Genomic DNA, 21,216 nt, shown 5'->3' with positions numbered 1-21,216 from the left:
TATGCTACAGTTGAAGTAGGATGGCAAGGGTTATGTGTTATTCTCCTTTAGAAATGAAAGATACTGGAATCTGGAGGAAGAGTGACTTAGAAACCAGTTTCTTTCAGACAATCTTCCTAAACAAGAGAGTAATGTTTACAGAAACAGGTACTCTGGCTTTTGCACTTCTACAAAGTGAGGAGAGAAAAAATGCTGGTTGTATTAGGTTGTGAGCAATAGGTATTACCTGGATACTTTGCAATCTTTTGGGCTTTTCTAGTTAATAGGATTTATGGTTCCTTCTTTGCAAGATTTATGTTTCTCTTATGCTAAGAGATACCGTATTTCAGCGCTGTGAGACCTAGAATGATGTCTTACTGCAGCAATGAATCTATGCAGATGACTGCAGGAGGAGAAACATAGAGACAGTTAATTCATTTTGAAACCTATATATAATTTTACATATCAGCCTGAATCTGAACCTATTTAATAGTATCATTTGCATTTACCATATATGTACTTCATTACGTTGGCATTTAGATTGATTTACATGACTGCAGCCACATGAACAGATTTTTTTTTGAATCTCAGGCTCCCTGTGGCTTTTTCAATACCTGTTTACTTTGATTCTTTTTATTACAATGGTTAAGAGGTGACACTGAAAAAGAGAGAAAGAAGTCTTGAATGTACTTAGGACCTAATATGAAATGGTAGCCAGGGACAAATACTTTCTAGCTCCATAATCCACAACAGAAAAAGACAAATTACAAACGACACTACTCCAGCTGACAGAATGCATGTAAGATTAATAAAAGTGGGATTGCTGATGAACTGGACCACTCCCTGGATGATGATATAAAAAGTCTCAACAAATGCCAGAGTTTTATTTATTAAAAATGTTTAGGGGCCTGATGTTGGTGTTTGGCCTTTTCTGGATTCAAATTCTGTTCCAAGCTGATTTAAAATAGCACTGTAGTTATAAAATTAACTTCTTGCACTGTAGTTATAAAATTAACTTCTTCATAGTATTGCTCTTGAGAATTAGGCTTAATTTGCCTAAGATAAAAAAAGTCACAAATGTTGATGCATCATGATCTGAAGTGTAATGCACTCTTAGTTTTTATGGGGAAGAATAGCTTTAAAGAGCCAATTTGAGAAGTTGGATGAAACCACACCAGTAATAAATATGGATTGTTTGCAGTTGAAATTGGTTTTAAATTGCCTCCTTCAGTTTTCTCTTTTTACACACAAAAATGTTGCCTCTTTTAAGGAACAAGCACCATGTAATATTGCTAATGAAAATATAGAGAAGAAAGAGATCAAACAAAATTTCTCTTATGGGTTACTCCCTAGATCTTACCTGTCTAGTTTTACCTTTTTTTACGAAATATTTTTAATTTTTTTTTCAAAGCACAAATGCCATTAAGTTACTAGAACATTTTGACCTATCCATCTGTTTTCATATTTCAATGGCAGTAATTCACCTGGAAAGATCATCCTCTTAACACCTTGCAGCTGATGAATTTGTAGTCTATTTACCTTGGAAAATGTGAACTATTTGAAAGGATAAAAAACCCCCAGATGACCTAGATTTAATAAAACAAAATAAGTGTAGGCAGCTTTTATACCTTATTTTGCACAGTCAAAAGTGCATCTGATCTTGTCCAAAATCTAAAAAAAATAAAAAAATTCATGACCTCACAAGGTAATGAAGACACTAGTACTTAATGGAATCCACTGGATTCTTGTAAGATGAAAAGATCTTATTAAACATTTATCCTGCTATGTGCAGTCCATCTTAAATGCAACAGGTAGCCTGAAGAGTAAAACTGAGCCAGAGACCATTTGCACCAGAGAGCTATGAGCTGCATGTACTGTTTTAGATTTTTTTAGGCTCAGTGAATTTTGGTACTTTCAGGCTCTCTCACTTGTAGCTCCAGTTTAATTTCTGTGCTCACTGGGGACTTTTGTTGAGAAAAGACCACTTTGGTCTTAAGACCAGTTCTCAGTGCAGTGAAACTGTGAAGACTCTGTTAGGTTCCTGATCCTATAACTAATCAAACATTAACTGTAGCCAAAAACGTCTAAAAAGGACTGAATAATATGCAAATTATTATTTCCTTCTGGAACAAATCCTTACTCTGAACTAACACATCTGCCAAGATCTATATGTGTTGTTTCATTGGATGAAACTCTTCTTTCATTTTATAATATCATCTAGTGCCAATTTAATCTTCTTTAGCTGCTGTCTTTCCAAACCATAGTTGCAATACCAAACCTAGCCTGGACAGAACTCACAGATTTTTCTTCTCTTCAGGGCAAACTTTCAATCTCCACTGCAAGAGCTTTTGCACCCAACAGGCTGTGTAGTTCTGCAGCTTCTGCTTTCTCTGATGAAACTTACTCTCACTTACTGTTCATAAATACCAGCCCAGAGAGGCAGTTCCCTGGAAAATAGAAAATAATATTTTTTCTTTCTGGAACCAGCCTTCCTCTTTCTAAAGGCAGACCTGACAACAGGAGGTATCAGTAAGAGAGTTGTTAAGTTCCTGTAGTCAAAAATCCTTATTCTGTATTTAACTAGAATCTCTTCTATGGATAACAAAATACAAACTGTTTTCTTTCCAGAAATTGCCTCCTTCCTCACCCAGAGCTTTTTTGAATATTTAAACCTGGTTTTTTTAGTTGCACCTTCCCACAGCCCAAAATCTAAGCCCTAATCAACCTTAAAAATAATAAAATTGAAAGGCCCATTTTTTTGATTTCCGAAGTCTTCATTCTGGATGGGTATCATATACAGGTTCAAGTAATGAAACTGTCTCTTCAAGATTTGCTGTTTTTATTAAGAGTTTCCAACTCACTAAGGAATAAATCTGTTTCCATATGCTCATGAGCTTCACAGGATCTTAAACAAATCTAACTTTGGTTTGTTCAGTCCATGATCTTAGCCATAGTTATGACCCCATCCCCAGGTTTCCAAACAGAACAGAGAGATGGGCAGGGGAAAAAAAAAAAAGATTAAATTCTCTTCTTTTGGCCTCAGTAGAACAAAATGTTTCAGTGATTCCTGGAAGATGAAATATGAATTTATGCTTATGGCTTCAGGCCCTATTCCCAGGAAAGTTAGTATGAACCAGAGTTCTACTCATATGCTAATAAGTTCACATGTTTACAAGAACAGAGCCAAGCAACAAAAGACTTCCAACGTGAAAAGAAGCTTCCTTCTGGGTTGGCTCCCTGAAAGCTTCTGCCATGCAGTGTTCTGTAAACATCAGCAAAGTCAATTTCCTGGGTTTGTGCTTTGTGGTGGCAGCAGACCCATATATAAGTAAAAGCAAACCAGAATCTTCTGATTTGCTATTCAAGTATTGGAGGATGCCTCAGTAAAATCCCCTTTCCATGCTTTGTTCTCAAAAACTTAAACAGAACTCAAGAAAAAGAGAACAGTAGGGTTCATCTCTACTTCATCAAAAGAAAATGGAAATAGTTTCTCAAAAAAGATGGCTGAACCTCCCAGGATCTACCAAAAAGACTGAATCATAAGAGGAAAAAGTTTTAAGAACAGTTTGAGAATATATACATTTATAGGACTAGAGGGGAGTTTTCTGGCACTGATATTTATCATAGGCCAGAGAAGGTCCATTCACTCTCTTTTCTACCCTACCAGTGCTAGAGTTTAAAAATATCCTCAAGCCATGAGCTACAAAATTTGAGCAATTCTTTACATCTGGCATGGAGCCTCATCCTAGGTCACAGAATCCTCATAAACTGTGCAGTTATAATAGTCTGCATCTGAGAATAACAGGATATTAGAGAAACTGTTGTCCTTTGTTACCCTTGTTGGACTAGAAGAAAATATTAGCCATACTCTGGCTGTGGCTTCCAGGAGTTCTGCCACAAACCTGCAGTCCCCAGTTTTCCTGTGCTTAAAAACATACTGCATACCCTCCAAGCTATTTAAAAGATATATATAAAAATTAAACTGCCTTGTTTTATAATCTAGGCATGAACAAAAATAAAGGAATATTTCAGACACTATTGTAAGGTGATGCTTATTCATGACATGACCACTGCTAAACTTAGTGTACTCCACAGGCTTCTGCTTTTCCCCCTTCTCTTTTAGAGCAAGCCACAGTCACAGGGGAAAGAACAGGGGAAGTTGTCACAAACTTTGGTAATCATAAGTGTAGCTTCAGTCCCCAACCTAGACCAAACCAAAAACTAGAGACTTCAGCAAAAATATGAAGTGATCTTTCCCCCTGACTTGGAGATACAGGATTTCAGGCTGGTGTAGAGCAGTGCTCCTCAATAAACCTAGCATTAGCTATTCACCAGCAGCTATGTTCCTGTTCCCAGTATTCCATCTGCAATTTTAAACTTTCCTGTTATGCTGTGCTTAAGAATGGAGATACTCAACTCTTGGGAAGTGAATGAAATAGGAATTACTTTTTTGTTGTAGCACTAGGTCATATTTTATGTTCCTGAGCCTTGAAAGGTCCAGTAATAGAGTAGGTACTTCATTCCCTCTCCTTTCTAATCCTAACCCCAACTATAAATTTAGTAAAGGAAGCCATCTTGGGAAAAATCACTCACACTGATTCACCTTTTACCATAAGTTTACAGAAATTCTATACAAGGAAGAAAATGAAATAGGAGCTACTTTCCTCCTCTGACATCTTTTATCAATTTGCATCACTGCCAAGATTAGAGGGGGAAAGAAACTTAGAAGTCACTGCCTTATTCCTGAATCATTCTTTACCACCTCTAAGCAAGTCCTGCAGAATCAGCAGGTTCCTGCTGTCCATGACCCTGAGCATAAGACTTAAATCGGGGTTTAACAGTAAATCAGAGTAAACTACCACTCTCTGTCTTGATTGAGGGGCTTTAGTCAGCAGTAATTGTAGTTTTTAACAGACTGTTCTGCTTAACCAAAGCCCAAAGGCTCCCAAATTTGCTCTTCAACTGCAAGTTTGGGAAATAATGGCCCTCATATCTGATATGAGGGAGTTTTAAAATTAATCCATAACTAATCAATATTTTTCTCTAGTTCTGACCCAGTCTTTACCCTGCTTTTAAAGGTAATGCTTAGTCAATGTTTTTATTAGATTAGATAAAAAACACAGAAAGCATTCTCCCTTTCAGAATCATCATTCATCAATGACTGATTAGCTTTGTGGGATTCAGAATTTCTCAAGACCTTCTCTGTAACCTTAATTTAGGCTTAATGAAAGATTCCTAGTTCAGGTGCCATAACATTAAAAATTACTCTTAATTTATGAAACCAGCTTTTTGTAACAATATGTAACAATATCTATCTCTGGTAGATACAGAACTTATTTCTAGTGCTGGAGCCCTAATACACAGGTCAACATTAGTGAAGGGACTGAGAAAAAGTATTTCTGTCTCCATGGTTCATTCTGCTTCAGAACAAGAGCCTAGGCATTTTTGACAGAGGAAAGCCCTTTGGTTATTGTCCTCCACAGCTTGCACAGTCTTAAGAAAAACCCAGGGAACAATCTCTGGACAGGAAAACACAAGAAGCATTTACTTTTTTCGTACTCAACTTTCTACAAAATGTAAGTCCTACAATAGAGAAATATCTTATTTTTCTGAAATTCACAACATTGCTCTTGGTGAAGGAGACGATTCAGACATCTTAGTCTACCATTCAGGTTAAAGTATAAAAATCATACAAATTGCAGTTAGAAGTGTAATGAAGTGTAATTCTTATGGGCAGGGGATTTTTTTTTTTTTGTTGTTGTTTTTTTTTTTTTTTTCTTCCCATAGCAATATCTTTGGTGTGAAACAGCACAATGCAATAAACAACAACTCAATCATTCTGTCACCACTATTAGTGCACTACATGCCCTGATCAGTCTCAACAGAGATCCTCAGCTTCTATCCATGGGCCAGGAGCCCTCTTTCAGCCTTGTATTCTGGCTGTCTGTCCTGAGGTGAGAGGTAGGTTCTGGCTCCTGCTGTCCTGACTTGCTGGCTGTACTCCTGAGTGGATGAGGCATTGCCCTGCCTGATGATTGCTATTTCTGTCATCACCCCTGCCCTGCTGAGCGTGGTGGGGCTGGGCCCTGTTGGTGCAGTCACTCCTGGCTCTTGGGCCCCTGGGGGACAGCTCGGCTCTTGTTGTCCCCTGACACTCTATGCTCAGCAATCATAACCTTAATTCCAGTTCCTTCTCATCTCCTCCTTGTTTGGGGTCAGTGAAATGGACAAATGGATAAAAAAGTTATGGTCTCCTGCATTTTATGAAACTTTATCTGCAAACCAAGCTCTTCAATCCCTCCAACCTAATCCATGGACCATTTTTTTCTTCTTGAAGCAGCCTTTGCTGAAGTTCAGCAAGACTTGAGAACAGACCTTATTGGAATTATAAGTTATATAATCTCCTCACTCTAAGTGCAGATGGAGTTTTACCTCTAATGGTAACCCAATAAGTGAGTGCTGAGAGAAGCAAATGGTAATTTTCTCCTTCGGAAGCTTGTCCTCATGCAGATTCAGGGAACCTGAAGGAGTTCTACAAGGAGGTCTCTAAGCCTCTGCTGCTCCTTTGCCTGACCTCCCTCTGCACTGTGCCCTCAGTTAACAGCAATCTAGTCTGAAAAGAAAACCCAGAAGAGTTATTAGTTTTCCTCATTTGCCTCATTCATGCTTCTCAATGTAATATTAACTGTGCAGAATATACTTTATATAACCCTGTAGTTAACCACAGCACAAATGTCAAATAATATACCTTAACAGTAATAGTTAATCATAATAGCTAATAACAATTTTGCAAAACTCAGGTGTGTGTGTGATCCAGGCCTCAATTTTGAAACATGCAACTGTGACCTTGTCTCAATTTTATTGAAAACAAAAACTGAATCTTTTGTGAGAGTGTGTCTGCTCTGCAAGGTAACAAAAGCAGAAAACAAGTCAGAAGTGAAATCACTTGAGTCAATAATAACAATAGCTCAGGAGAAAAATACTGGCCTGAAGGAAAGATATAAAATTCTGAGAGAAATCATAGGGAGCAGAAGAATGGCAATTTAGCAAGATCAAGGATCATTCTGCTATAGGCAGTAACTTGACCTTATACTTGCCATCTGGCTGATGACTTCTGGTCAGCAAAGAGCCATTGGAGCCTGCTTTTGGACTGTGAGTATTACCTCTATTTCCAATTATTTTCCACATATAGACGATAACTCTCTTGTACTCATTTGTTTTGTATAATCATACTTACAAATCCCCTTCTTTAACACAGTTAAAGGTGCTCAAATACAAGTGGTCTTCTAAAGAAATAGTTTTAAACCTTCTAAATAGTTATCAGGACACCAACTGTAAGAAAAACACATAACAATGTACCGTATGTAATTTCTCTCTGTGGCATCTGGACCAGTCTTTGGTTAAAAAGGGCTTGCAAGAACTCAAAATAGAGCCTTTCTGTCTATAAAATTTATGCTTATAACAGCTTATAGTTTAAAAGAGGGACATAGTTATCCTCTTTGGTATTAGAGAAAAATAATGCCTAATCTTCTTTTCTGGAATTTAACACTTTCCTACCTAAGGGATATTGCATGGACAAGTAACAAAAAAGTTCTTCAGCCCCTGAATTCCTAATCCTAGAAGCAGGTCTCTGTTGATCTTTAATACATTGCAAGATCCAGCACTAAGTATTTCAATTCTTAGACTACTGATGCAGATTGAGTCACTCTCATGGGATTCCCAGAGAGGTCACAGGACTCTTTCTTTGATACAGCAGACAGGAGATGACACCAGAGGGCTTCTGATATGGCACTGAGTGCTTGTGCTCATTCATCTGATCTCTAGCACTGCAGACTTTAGCCTTTATCCAGACTGCAACTTAACTTGTTTAATTTCAACTTGGCCTCTCAGCTGAGAACTAAAGCTTTCCCTCCATTCAGTGTGACAGCAGGTGAGTCTCCTGAACCTCTGAAAAGCTCTGAGGGCTGTGGAAAGGGGTTGCTGCTTCTGTCAGAGCAGATATTGGTGTTTACAGACAAAACCCATCAGTTTTGAAGCTAGGTGATAAATTCTAGCCCAACAGTTGGCCTATTACTGACTGTAAAAATTAAGAATACCTGATTAGTTTTGAATTTTGTGCTTTTAAGTTATTTCTTACATTTTTTTTTAGATATTTTGGGTTTGCCACATCAAACAGTGACATGAAAACCTTGTCACATCAGTCAAACTTGCAAAATTCAAAATGGTGAAGTGTCTCTCCTCTCCTTTTATCAGATCAATGGCATTAAACTCTTCATGAAATATCTGCACATGTTGGGATAATATGGTGTTATCCTGATTTTTATTGTGATTTCAACAATATAATCACAAGTAATGATTAATGATAATGATAATGAAATCATAACTTTGAAAAATCTATTATTTGCACAGAGTATAGCTGAGTCTGATATTTTCAGTAGTTCTTGACGCTAACAAAAGTAATTTCCCATTTGTAAGTTACACATGCTGGACTAAAGTCATTCAGTGACACTGTACAGAGTGTCAATTGAGTGCCACTGCAATTCCAACACTCTCTCTGGGCTTACAGATATTATTACACTGTTTAAGGTATTTTATTTGAGAAACAGATTTGAAATAAGAATAGTCCAGGATGACAAAATGTGTATTTTCTACCACTAGACTCTCAAAAGTTGACAAGGATACAGCCACACAATATGTTGTAGTTACTATGATTTTCATATGCCATCACTTTGTTGATATGCTTATTGATTTCCAGTTCAGAAATGTCTGAGCAAACATATTTTTATTTGCACAGCTGTTAGGGGCACAACAATGTTTTAGCATACTTTTCTAGTCTAAACAAATGTAGTTATTTATAAATAGATTTATTTCCCATTTTTCTGTTTCTTTAAAGAGAAATTTAGATCCTCATAACTTAATGGTGCAGGTATTCAGATGTGACTCTAGTGACTGGTTATCCATCATAAACAGTAAATAGATGAAGTGAGCATTTAATGAACATCTTGAATTCTTTAGTGATTAGAGACATTTTTGAGAGACATGGGGCAATAATTCAAAGTGACTGAAACATGTATTAATCTTATTGTTCCTTGACAACAGAATGAAAATCTTTTTAGGGCAAGAACCATCTTTTTGTTCTCTGCTAGTACAGCATCTAGTGCAATGACAGGTACTCACTTAGGGCTCTGAGGTGCTTTTAAATTATAAATGGTAATCATAATAATCTTCCAATAGATGTAGTAGATTTAATAAACCATTCTCAATGCAAACTCTAATTTAGAGATATCATTATTGCATGCACTTTGAAAAGTCTATTGAGGGAATGTTGAGTGACTAAGTCTAGGAAAAATCTGAACGTTTAATTAAATTTTATTGGCTCCTCATTCTTGACAGTGATTTCTATGGCAATGCAGTGTCTAGGAAGAGGGTGGCATATCCCCCAAAAGAGACACAACAATGAATTCTGTGTATCAGTAAAGAGTTCTTTGAGAGAGTTAATCAGCTCAGCTGTGAGGAATGGAGAGTTCCTTTTCACTGAAATAGGGCCCACTTCTGAGAGTGTGGTCAAGACAATCAGTTCAGTAAGCTCACTAATTTTATAATGATTTTCCTACATCATGGGCTCTAGGTACTGCAATATTAATGAATTTTGATGAAAGGTGGAAATACCAGTACTGAAAAATTAAAACCTTAACCCTATGGTAGAAAATTCAATTCCTTGAGAGTCAAATAGGGATAGATATACACTATACATAAAAAAGAGTGAATGCTTATGTGCGTACTGTATAAAACGAGGACATATACACAGGAGATATGTATTCTATCATTCATTCTCTCTCATAATCTCTAGTTCTAAGAGTCCTAGAACAAAGGTGATTATCTGAAACTGATTTGTCATTTTTTAAAAAAATTATAATGACTGCCTCAGAGCACAAGCTACCATAGAATCAAATGGTGGTTTGAATGGAAAGAAACCTTTAAAGATCATCTAGTCCAACCCCTCTGCCATGAGCAGGGCCATTTTCCACTAGACCAGGTTGCTCAAAGCCCCATCAAACCTGGCCTTGAACAATCCCAGGAATGAGGCATCCACAGCTACTCTGGACAACTATACCAGTGTCTCACTACTCTCAGCATAAAACATTACTTCCTAATACCCAATCGAAATCTTTCAGTTTAAAACCATTACCCCTTCCTGTCAGTAAAGATATTGATAAAAAGTCCTTCTCTGTCTTTTAAACCTCTTTTAGGTACTGGAAGGCTGCTATATAGTCTCCTCAGTGCATTCTTTTCTACTGGCAGAACTGCTGAGCCTTCTCCACTCTGAATATTCCCAACTCTCTCAGCCTTTCCTCACAGACGAGATGCTTAAATATCTTTGTTGACAGTCTCTTCATTATATTTGTCCATCAGGGCCACCAGGTCCTTCTCTGCCAACCGTCTTTCCATCTAATTGAACAAATGCTTTAGTAACACTGGGTCAGATTCTAAGCAGTACAAGACATATCTCATAATTATATTGCTAGAAGCTCACTGGTGCTGCTTCCAAAACCAAAGTATGTAAAAAGATACAGCTTTCTAAATTTTAATGATTACCCCATGTTATGAAGAGGATAATACAGTTGAAATGGTAATAATTTAACCTGTGGCCCTGAAACTAATGTAATCTCAAAGTGTGTCTACCCACCAATCCACAGCTGGCAAAAACAAAATGACAATGTAGAATTGTGGTATTTAATCACAGACTTGGCTTATAAATATGATTTTCTATTTCAGTTCTTATCTTTTCATAACTCTTGGTTAATAGAAACAATTGTGAGAAATGACTGCTATTTGTCGTGGCCAGCCAGATGGCTGTGTAACTTTTTCCTGGATGTGGTCTGGTTGTAGAAAGTAGTTTTGTCCAAAAAGCCTAAATCACTTTCTGTGTGGGGTGAATGTCCACATAGTAAGAATCTGAAGGCTTCTATTTAGTGTGCCAGCGCTTACCCACCTCTGTAATCTCACTGGATGCAACGACAGCATTGCAAGATTTACTGCATCAAGAAGGGCTTCCCTCTGAAAAAGGAGAAACGTGTTTACAGGTGGAAAACCTCACTTTGTTCTTCCTTGCAACATGGATAGAAATTCAAGAATCTTGCTTTACTTAGCCAGTGTAAGCAATGTAAACAGGAAAAGTAAGCAAAAAACCAAACCACTAATCAAATATTAGAACATTATTAGTGACCTACTAAGTAGAGTTAGTTGAATAGCAATGTCTGAGCAAGGAAAAGCAATGCTTCACTGCAGGGAAGGATTTACTGGTCCAGAAAACCACTTCAGTAACCTTTTTTTCGTCACATTAAAGGAACAACAAATAATTATGTTTCCAGCTTTCACTCAGTTGGTTGCCTTCCTGAAGTTTAACAATTTGCTAAAATAGAAGGAAAAACCCCCTAAGTCACGATAAAAAAGGGAAAAAAGGGAAAAAAGGGAAATACCTTTGGAGATCTGACACATCTTTCAAAACATTGCTTATAAACAGGACACAGCACACAGCATAAATTGAAGTAACACATGCAACCACATCTTTTCCTATTATTTGACCTCTGTTTTGGTACTGGTGGTAAGTATTGTTAAAATCTAAAGCACACAAATTCCGTAAGAGTCGCCTATGAGTAATTTGCCAGCACTATTATGCAAATATTGGTTTCTGCTCATTGCAGTTTACATTTGTGATATATGCAGGCTGAAGAACATCAGTGCTGAGTCATCTGCTTAAGAGTCCCACACTATAAATGTGATGGATTGTAACATTTTGCAGAGCACAAAAGGTAATTGAGTAGAGTCAATTAGGAAAGTAGGAGGGCTTAGTGAAGAAGAGGTGAGCAATCTGTAAACTACTGTGACATCTTTTTTTGGCTATGTTTTTCAAAACAGCTTAGTAGGCCATCTAGCCTTAAAATTTAAGGGATAATTGGAAGCAGCTACTTTAAAAATTCTGGCTTTTATACTTATAAAAAAATGGAAGGTCTGTTATTATAGAGGGAGGAATGCAATTTTCAGAACAATGTAAGTTGTAAACAAATGCATTCCTTAGAAATGTGAGATGCTTTAAATGCTATTGAAATTTTGTTTAATTCAGAATTTATTGAATTCAGAGTCATTTGTTACAATATTTGCCATACTGTAAGTTAAAAGCAGTACTTCTTGCCTCGTTAACATGTATTTAGAAAGCAGCCCCTTATAATAAGTTACTTCTCTTTAGTTAGGTCATATTATCACTGTGCTGTAGCTGGTTTCTTTACTCTCCTGACCAAAATAATGTGCCAGTTGCTTAAGCAGTCCTAGTTTTCCTCAACATGTTAATTTTTGCAGGGATGGGAGGTGGAGTCAATGATCCATCCCTATGAGTCCCTTCCATCTCAGCATATTCTGTGATTCTGTGCATTAATTGAGGAGACATGGCTGGGATCACCAAACGGAAATGACTGACTGAGCTCTCCAGAACTTTCCTTTAGGATTTCCTTAGCATGTTTCTAATTAGAGAAAAAAGATGATATGTGACAAAATGCTACATTCATCTTACATTTTAGAGGTATTGCTTCACACCAGCTGATTTTCTAAGTTATAATTTTGAAAGGCACTGTTTTAACACTGTCTTTTTTTATAATACTTCAAATAAAGCTTTAATTTTAAGAGTAATTGCAGAAAACCTCAGGAGATCTAGCTGAAAAGCTAACAAAAAACAACATAAGAGCTATAGTGGATAGTAACTACTGATTATAATAACCAGTACTTTTAAAATCTTAATGAGGACACAAAATGGCACAGGAGTCTGCTGCCCAAATAAGAAGTTATCTGTCAAAGAGCCCTGTGGGAGGTGAATTGAGGAAAGAAAAACATTTTTTAGACTGAAATAAAGAAATAATTTTATTCTATGCATTAAGTACATCCCTTTTGAATTTACTTAAAGAAAATATTTAAGACATGAATATGTTACCAGCAGAAAGGGGGTGCCTTATCTTACTCTTTAGATATGGAAAACTTGGTTCTTTACTGCAAAACACATGAAATAATGTGAAAAATGGCATTGCTATACCAAACTTCAGAAAACTGCTAAAGTTATAATAATTTTAAGCATAGAAATAGTCTGCACCAATAAAATTACACACATATACTCATCTTGATAACTGGAAAAAAAAAATCCCCAACTGTGAGTACAGTCAGTCCTGGCACTACAGAATTTTTAATCCTCTTCAGAAAATATTATGTGCAAACTGAAAATCACAGTGCCTGTATGAGGGAAAAGTAGTTCAGAACAAAAAGCCTTGCTGTACTTATTTATCAATAATAATATCTTCATTGAAAAATTCCTATTCCAACTCTGATTATGGCTTTACAGGTTATTGTTAAATAAGATTAGATCTGAGAATAATAATCAGCCTATGCATAAGAATTATTAGGGTGTGAAATTGTATGTTTGTGAATAAAATTTCACTATATTCTCTGCTGCTCTAGGTTGACTTTTATTTCATAAATATCTATCAGAAGAGAATTAGGTCAGATTTCTTTCCTCCTATATATTTCAGCATCTAGTTCTTGATAATTTAAATTCTTGGTAAAACCTTGTTCTGTGCTTATTATTACTACAATTGTTGCCTCTGTTACTACAACTGCTACTCTTATTATTTCTCATTGAATATTTATTATTTTTGTTACTGTGTATATATATATATATATATTAACTTGTCACCCACTCTATTAAAATGGTTATAGATACAATTCTTTTACATAGTGAGAGAGTATAAAACCCAAGTATTTAAAGATAGCTATTTTATAAGATTTTCAAAATTTCAGCACAGAACCTTTGGAATTCATTTACATTCTGTAAATGTAAATTAATTGCTGCCAAATCTATATCATGTGTCCTTGACTGTTTTTACAAATCTGTGCTAAAATACAGTAGGGGCATATTCTCTAACTTTCTGGGTGTAGACAGAAATCTAAACAGTTCAAATGGGCAAAAATTATCAATCTTTGTACAGGGTGAACTTGCACTGCTATTCATTGAAGTTTGTTCTATACACAGACTGGAGGATTTAATCTGCTGTAATAAATATTCATTAATATAAGTATATATTTTTCCTTAACATTTCTCATTAATGTGAGAGAAGAAGAGGAGACATAATGTAAAACTCCAGCTTCTGATTGGAGTCAAAGTAGTAGACAAAAACCTAGACACTGGATTTCTGTGTAAGTTAGTATTTGAACAAAATAAATAGAAAATTATGTCTCAGACAAAATCTTGAACTGGAAATAGATAGTGGATTTGTATGGTAGTTCTGCAGTGGCATGTGACTTTACATGTGTAAGAAGGCATAGTTGTTCAAAATCACCTCAGAACATTAGAAAACAGGCCTCTACCATCATTTTTTCTTGCTGTAATAATATGGTCTGCTGTAGTCTTATTTTAGACTAAATCACCGTGTGTGCACCAGTTCCCATAGTCCTTTTGCTTTGTGAGACATATCACTATAGTTTGTCAAAGAACCCATTTCCATTACTCTTTCTAGCCCCCACCACTGCAAGGCCAAAGGAAATGCAGCTGATAAGAAATTATTGTCTTGTGGGTGCTCAGCTGGATTTGTTCATGGCCAATTTTGTTCTGCTTTTTTTGCTAATGACTTGGATAGTGGAAAGGATGGCACAATAAGTGTTTTATCTGACATCAAACTGGGAGGATGACCACCACATTCAAGGGCTGGTTCAGATTTCATTTACCCCTTGACAAAAGATGAGAAGAAAGCTACACTTGATCAAGGCTAAATCAAATGCACAAATGGGGAAGGACTGGCTAAGCCAATATTTGGCCAAAAGGTCTCTCACAAACTGTGTACAAGACAGTGCCATGGACTCAGAGTGTTACCTTTGTCTCAGACTTTCATTGCTTGTTGAATAGAGCCCATGTCTCTCAAGCTGTGGTGATTATTCTGTCTGCATGATTGCTTCATGTAGCTGAAATAATCCTGGAGAGAATCCCAAAGTTAAGGCAATGTATCAGAGTGGTAATAAGGTGAGCAGATGTGCTTATCTTTTTGTGTTTTTCATAGCTTCCCAGCTGTAGTTTTCATTTGAATGAGCTTACTAACGGGTTGTCTGCAAATTGTTTCTTAGTACTAAAACCAGGATAAATACAGATGAATATTGACTATATCTACTGCAGTGTATCCAGTGTAACCTATAGTTTTTTCTAGACACTGAAGTCCACTCTTGTACATTTAAGCTCCATTATGCCAGTGTAGCTCCAATTAGAGTAAGAATGAGTGCCTGACCTGTCCCAAACCATGCCCTGGAATTGCATGGAAGATAAGGTAAGATGGGAACAGATTGTCCCTGTGACCATGCCAGGGAGCTGGCATGGCTATGTATTGGCACTGGTAATTGTGTCCAAGTGTTCAGCAGTACTCCTGAGTCTTGCCTCATTTAGAGGAGGACACTGCTCCTAACAAGTGCAGGTTCTCATCCCACAAGGGGTAGGAAATGTAACTAGGGCTTACTAAGATCGCCAGGCCCTTCTGGTTTTGGGAATCAGAAAACTGCGGACTACTCTTAAGATGAAAGGCTGGAAATGCAAATTGCCAAATGAGAGGAAAAAAACTATTTTTTAAAGATACTAGTCAGATCCTACAGAAAACCATCCTAAAAATGAAATGGATATGAGAATGGACATCATCTTGGACTTGTTACAGAAAAATTTAAATCACTATTGAAAAGCAAGAAAACCCAGGTAATTTATATATATTTATAACTACGAATGTTTTTTAAGAGAAAATAACTTGAGAGATGGTGAAGTCTCAGAAAAAAGTGTTTTTTCTACAGTTTGGTAAATGGGCTTAAAGTAAGATGTAAGCAAAATGCATCAGAGTCTAAGAGAGATCCCAAAGACAGCAAATGGATTTAAAAGATATTATCTATGAGGAAAGCTTGAAATAAGAGTATTTGTTCAGTCTAGGAAAGAGGAGGCTGAGTCATGAAATTATATTCTTGTGTTTAAGGGCTGTTATAAAAAGGTAGTGAAAATTGTTCTCTGTCTACTGAGCAAGGACAAGATGGAATGAATTCCATTTGGATCAAGGATTGTTTAAACTGAGTACTCGGAAACAATTGCTATTAGGATACACTCAGTCCATTTAGAGAGTACTTTCTTTCTCACTGGCTTTAAGAATTAAAAGCAAGCAGCTCTCTGAGTTTTCAATGGATTTGACCTCATTTAATGTCGCTGATTTTTGTCTTGGCCTCCCTTCTGGACAGTTGTATGTCTATGACTTGATGGTAAAAATCTCACATCCATTCCCATTCAGAAGTACAGGAATAAGAATAGGGGGCTTCTTACCCTCCCCCTTTTCCCTCTCCCCCACCCTTATGTTGTGGTATGAGAAATTCTTGTGGAATTAGTGGCTTGCATGTCATAAAGGACATTTATTCCCTGCAAATTGCAACAACTTGAGAGGAACGCTACTGCAATCATAGCACAGTCTGTGTAGCAAGAGCAGTGCCTGAATAGCCAGATAAATTCAGCTGATTTGCAGTTTAGACGTGGAGGGTAATACTGGCACTTTCTTGCTTCTGATTCATAAAACAAAAATTTTTGCAGCCTGATATTGCACAAGGTAAATTTCAGCATAAAATACTTTCCGGAAAGGCTCTGTTGCTTGAGGTTTAATTGGATACCAGGGTCTGTAAGTGTAGAGGATGGTGTGTGCTACTTTGAATCAGCTGAAGGGAGTCAGGCTTTCAATTGTCTCACTGAGACCAATAGGATCCATAATTTATTTTCAATTATATCATGCTGCTGAGTTTTATATCTTCAGGTTACCAGTATGAACAGACAAATATTATTTTATTTAATAAGATCTTTGCTCAAATTTTGTTTTTGTGGATGCATGGAAGGGGACAACAGTCAGTACCAGGTTTTCAGACATAATAGGACTTTATTCATTGAGGCATTACTTTCATAGGAAGAATTATTATACCAAACTTTTGCAGAACTTCAGCAAAAGTTGCCGGTATTTTTAGTACTGTAATAAAATAGCAAACCAGGATTTTTAACAGCTTCTGACCAAAGATGCTACATTCTTTATAATTAGACTATGTCATTTTGGCTAACAAGTTTCTCTTTCCAGACCTTTATGTCTTGAAAGGATGGAAAATGGCTTTGCTTTGACCTTATCAAACCGTGGTTGATCTCTGCAACACGTTGCTGCACTGATCATCTTCACTGGTTTGTGCTTGGAAAGGCTGCAGGAAAAGAGAATCTCTGGAGTAAAAGCTTCCTTCTTTGCTGTCTCTCTTTGTTATTGTTGTTGTTGTTTTTGTTCAGATGGACTTCCACTCTGATACCAGGTTAATTGGGTGAGGTATTGTTCATCTCAGTGAGATAACTCACTGCCTCAGCTGCATTATCAAGCCACTGTTTTGAGTGATCGTTTTCTGCTGTTCAGAGTACTCTCTAACAAGCTCTATCCTTTCACACACATTCTTAGTTTAAAGGTTTGGAGGAAACTCAAAAGGCTGACATTCTTCATAAAGTGCAGCAAATCTGAGCTATCCATAGGAAAGCACTGCATATCAATTATGGAAAATGTTAAAAGAGAAAAATTGAAACTACAGAGCTGTAAATACTTAGAGAAGATCACTGATCTCATCTACTGTTTTGGTGCTTTAATGAGTCAGTACATAACGTAGGCTGAAATTTAGCATCTAATTTAACACTGTCTCATCAGATTGTGGGAAGCCATCCAGATGACATCATTAAAATGCAGCAGTCCTTATCTGGCCTGAAGGTTAAATCAATCACCTAAAATAATTTGTGCCCTTGGACATGTTGTGAACCTTTAAGGTAAAAGTTACTGGATGTAGCTTTGTCATCGCTGGTGCTCAGCTCCTACCGGAATGGATGGTTGGAGGAAAAGGACTCTTCTCCCATGTCTTTTTGAACAGTGTAATTTTTGTTCAACCTCAGCTTAAAGCAACATTTCCTCATGGGCAGACCTGCTTCCTTGGTCTTATCATGATCTAGTAACTTACAGTATAAACTGGTCCCTCAGGCTCTTGAACTAACATATCAGATAATAAACAATCTGATTAACTTTTTCCTTGGTCCCGGTTATAATACATTTTTGCATAAATCTGGCACTAAGGGTATTGAAACCAAGTTAATTTGTGCCTCATAAGGTATTATTCACATGGTCATCTAAGCATTGCTGGCCTTGCAAGAATCTGTTCTCCAAAAGTTCCTGATACTCCCCTCCATTATCTGTGAAGTCCAACTATTTTTCACAAAACTAATTTTTATCCATCTGCCAAGTCCTGATGTCCCTTTTGGCACAATCTGTAACCCTCATCAGGTTCTTAGATTCATCTCTGACATGTCTAGCAATTTCTCATGTCATATGCATAGTTTTCCATGTCCTGTTCATCCAGCTTCACCTCAGGGTAGGGCAAGGCCAACTGCCTAGTCTTTTTTCTGCCAGACTAATGTGGACATAGTGAGTATTTTACAAGTCTTGTGCAATCAATATGACACTTTTTTTTTCAATGGAAATCCGGGATAAAATGAATGGGAAAAGAAAGAAAAGGAGGGAAAAGAAGAGGCGTGCATATATATGTGTGTGTTTGTGTGTGTGTTCAAGGGAAAGATGTTGGTAAACCTTACCACATTTTACAGGATTAAGCATAAAAGGAAAGAGAAAAGAAAAAAAGTGGGGCCTTGGAATGTAAGAGAACAGAACTAACATCTAACAATGTTATCATTAGTAAAACATTGTTAAAAGCTTTTCTATACATCACAGGGCTTTAAATTCTACCTATTTCTGTATGCTAGACTCAGTATTGGAACAATGAATTGACTGGGGTTTTCAGTAAGAAAACTGTATTTTCTCTGTGTTAAACTTTCATGAAACCTACACTAGGAACTCCCTGACCACACTGATTTAGCTTGTCCCTCCAGAGAAGACTTCTTCTAGACTAGGTAGAACAATGACACAGCACAGGTGGGTTGATCCCTGCAGGAATATGCTGTATAGATGCTAATGTACATCTGGAGTTCCAAATGGTGTAAATAGCTGCTTTTTCTCAAATCAGAACTCTTTCAAGCTACTAGTAATATTCAAACAGGTAAACATAAGCATATTTATCTCAGGGAGAATACTCAGGTATGGGTTTCAGTCTTGGCCATCTTGTGGTATCACAAATGAGCATGGTAAGGTCTCTTAAAGAATCATTGGCAAAGTAATCTGCAAAACTAAGTTTAATATAAAAGCAACAGCATGAGAAAATTTCTCAGCTCATAGTGCAGCCTGGGTTGGGGAGGTGGCAAGCACCATCACTCGAGCGAGATGTCCACTACCAGTTCAGTGGAAAGTGGAATGAAATATGTTATCTTTGACAACTAAACTGTATTTATTTCTATATTAGACTCTCTTGAAATCTATTTTTCTGAATATAGGATACTTGAAAAAAATGGCAAGTCTTAGAATACACAATGATAATATTTTCTATTAACAGAACATTTATATTGCTAAAATATATTCATCCTCAGTTTGAAAACACATTATGATATTATGATATAAAAGTACTCTAACTGCTTAATGATGTTCTACTCAGTCACAGAAATCATATCATAACTCTCTACTGTCCCTGGACACAGCTCATTAAGTTCTAAAAATACTGTCTGAAAAATTTAAGTCATCCCAAGTCTCTATTCACTTGCCATAAAGCTCCAAAAGGCAAAAAATGCTTAGGTGAGAAGGGACTTTAAAGATGCTCTGTTTCCAGCCACCCTGCCATGGGCACCATGGGCAGGGTCACCTTGTACTGGTCCCATCCAAGCTGCCCAGGAACACCTCCAGGTATGGGACACCCACAGCTGGTCTGGGCAACCTGTGCCAGTGCCTCATCACCCTCAAAGTCAAGAGTTTCTTCCTAATGTCAATTCTGAATCCACCCTCTTTCATTATAAAGGCATTCCCCCTTTTTTGACTGCTATTTTAGTAATTTTTGAAATTTGTAATACCCATTGTGCTCTTTCTTTAGCACTTTTTATTATGGCTTTTGAGATTTTTGTACTAGCAGGTTTGTTTTAAGGTATTTGTGATTGTTTAGTGGACTAGGTAGGTGTTCTGGGAATAAATCTAAACTTTTCCCTAATCATATTACAGGAAGACTTGATTAAGTGATCTAAATGACCCTTTCCATTTCCCTGTCTTAAATGGGGGATTTTGTTGCCAATAGACTTTTTTAGTAGAGAGTACTCCCTTTCTTTTGATAATTCTCTTTTGGTACTGAAAATGAGTAAATGCAAGATGTGATAATTAAGTCTATATCATCATACAAGAGAATGCATTTATGAAGTTTAAGACCTCAGAAGAGTGCATCTTATCTGCCTATGCATGTAATGGCTGTGTGCCTTCTGGTCTAATGTGAACAATGTGACTTCTACTGCTTGTTCATTGATGCCTTCTTAATGTAAGGATTTATCTGTTTTCAGGAGCATCAGGATTACCTGAAAATAGCTAATTTTATAATCATAATTCTTAACTAATATAATAATAGTTTAAAATAATATTCTACCCCATAAAGGATGAGTGAATCTCTTTATAAAAATAGACACTGGTCCAAAGGAAGGGATTTTTATAATTTTATCTGAGTAAAACTGACTTATGCAGCTGAAATATTTTGTTACATAAATGGCACAATATACTTAACTATGCACATTACAGAAGGAAATTATAACCTTATAAATAGAGTTTTTTGCCATTTTGATAATACTTTGTAATAGTTTTTCCTACCAGAAAATTTTAAGCATTAACAAGTAGATTAGGGGAAACCACATTAGACAAGGTTCCTATTAGAAATTGAAAACAAACCAGAAGTTTGTGCATAAAGTTTTTCCCTCTCTTCTTTTAACTTCACTCTAATTTACTGGGCAGAGATAGACAATAGCCTTACCTGTCTGGTCATGCAGGCACACGCATAAACATCCATGTAAAGTCAATGGAAACCATCTAAAAGTTCAGTAGCATTTCTCTTGAAACACAAGCTGTTTTGCTCTGCTTTTTTTGTCAAAGTGATTAAAGAAAGACTTGCTTTCTGATGATTGGCAGTATAGAAATAACAAGTGGTATAATTCTGTATCAGTTTTTTAACATATGATTTGAAAAGCTTGGTATTAACCAAGAAACAGATTCCTCCAGC

The sequence above is a fragment of the Pyrgilauda ruficollis genome, unplaced genomic scaffold, assembly GCF_017590135.1.
Source record: "Pyrgilauda ruficollis isolate IOZ18807 unplaced genomic scaffold, ASM1759013v1 scaffold43, whole genome shotgun sequence".
NCBI lineage: Eukaryota > Metazoa > Chordata > Aves > Passeriformes > Passeridae > Pyrgilauda > Pyrgilauda ruficollis.
This window is presented reverse-complemented; position numbering follows the sequence as displayed.